This window comes from Ostrinia nubilalis, chromosome Z (genome assembly GCF_963855985.1).
Source record: "Ostrinia nubilalis chromosome Z, ilOstNubi1.1, whole genome shotgun sequence".
In the NCBI taxonomy this organism is placed as follows: Eukaryota; Metazoa; Arthropoda; class Insecta; order Lepidoptera; family Crambidae; genus Ostrinia; species Ostrinia nubilalis.
This window is the reverse complement of record NC_087119.1, coordinates 5,957,951-5,960,115: the sequence shown is the minus strand read 5'-3', so window position 1 is coordinate 5,960,115 and position 2,165 is coordinate 5,957,951.

The following is a 2,165-nucleotide window of genomic DNA, read 5'->3' as shown; positions in this document are numbered from 1 at the left end:
GATGTGCCTTACAGTGAATAAACGATTTGAGAAAATGACAGTTAATCCGAGAAGTCTTTGTCTATTGTCAATTGAATAGTACAAGTTTTACAAAACAATAAAACTTGTATTATTGAGCAGAGACGATGCACAGCATCTGGTGAGAGATGCGTCTACTTCCGGTGTAGTTTTTTACCATTTTATACCTTAAATGACGTCATTTCCGCAATTATTTAATAGGAATTGATTTGACTTACTTCCGTTTGCCGCCATTTTAGTCACCTGGGGGCGAGCTTGCTCGGAGTTCTTCATAGAGAGCTCACCAGGAGGCCTTCTTGGGATGCTGTGCATCGTCTCTGCTCAATAATACAAGTTTTATTGTTTTGTAAAACTTGTACTATTATTCGGCATGTGACGATGCACAGCATCTGGTGAGAGACTTGTTTATTAGCTCCTGGTGACTACTTACCAAAGGCGCTATGTGATGAAAGTTTTCGAGTTTCTGTAACAGAACTAGATTAGAACATGATTAATTTCAGGGTATTAACATGTTTTGTTCTAAATGCCCAGTGAGAGCAGCACTAATATCACAAAGTAGGAGGGTTTGTACTTTTGTATGTTTGAAATGAATAAACTGGAAAGCTACTGAACTGAATTCAGAAATTCTTTCCTCATTAAAATGCAGATTGAGTGTGTATTGATATAATTTGCCCGCATGGCAGTGAGATTCATGCGAGTCATCAACATAAGTTTATATTACAGGCGTACGATGTGATTGAAGAGTATCCAACATGCTTTAGATCTGTTGATTGAAAGTTATTAATTAAATAATAAACATATTATTAACAATTTGGCGTATCGGTCGTAGATCAGTTAATAAAAGTGTCTGCCTTATAATATTGCTATAATTGTTCTGCCTACGCCCATATCTCATCAAATAATTTCATCTATGGCTAAATATCAACCCGAATTAAAGATGCCACAACGAAGTCAACAATGCCAAGAGAGGTTTTAAATCCAACAACCTTTATACTGTTTTCATCCATGTAGATTCCTAGTATCACTTGGGTGTTGAAAAATAAATAAATAATGTGTTATTATATTCCGCTGTTCGCCTCTGCTCGCCTGATTCCAGTAACTTACGCAACCGTAACAAGGGCATACCTATGTTGTTTTTTTTTTGGGATTTGCTGTCATTTTTCCCAGTTGTTTGTATGATGCCGTAACGGTGCCGAACTTACTCGTAGGTCAAGGTTTATTAACTTAATCTTGAAATTATTCAGGTGAGACTATGTTTTGTCATGTCAGCAGCTGATGTAGATGGTAGGAGAAAAATATACTTATGCTAGTCTGCGAGAAGCCTCGTAAAGGTCACATTTTAGATACCTACTGTTGGGTTTAAGGCCTTTATCAGGAAGTGAAATTGGTTAAGCTTTTATGCTTAGTAAGAAAATTAAAGTTATCTTTAATATAGTTTTAGATTAGTAATACCAGCCCCCCTAGACAAGTAGCACTTTTTGATCGAATCAAAAATTGGATACGTTATAACTTCATATAGAAAAAAGAAGGCTTATCGACCATCCTTCGACTGGTTTGCAATTTTAAAGTGAATTTTGTCTAGACCCACAGGGCATAAAGGTAGTAGAAGAGTAGATAAACGATTTAGTCTTGCAAATAAATCTTGCTGTCGAGCTTCAAGAGGTAAGTATATAGCTACGACTGTTTTCCTTAGGCCATTAGTTTAACAACCAAGGCCAGGTTATTTTATAAGTTTTTAAAGTGGATTTTTGCCAGGTATGTTTTAGGAACGATACCTTATTACCCCCAACTCAACAGACTAAAAAAATTACATGTTACCTGATCCTGACGTGGAGGTCACCATGTGGTAAGAACATGGTGGAGATTCTGTATTTTGAGGGTCGGCCTCGAGCCCTGCTAAGAAAAGCCAGAAAGGTCACTTCGAGGTGCTAAGCAGGTACCTTTTGCCGTGGTGAGAAACGGGACAGCAAAGATTTAGCCTAGTTTACCACCATAGCCACCCTGGCTGAAGTCGTTGCAAAGGCTGCTGGTGAATCTCTGTGGGGTCTCTGGATATCCAGTTTCCCGAACTTTTGGAATATTTACCTTTGGATCTGGAGATGCCACTAAGTAGGTTGTTTTCCCCGTAAATCGACCTAGATCGACAG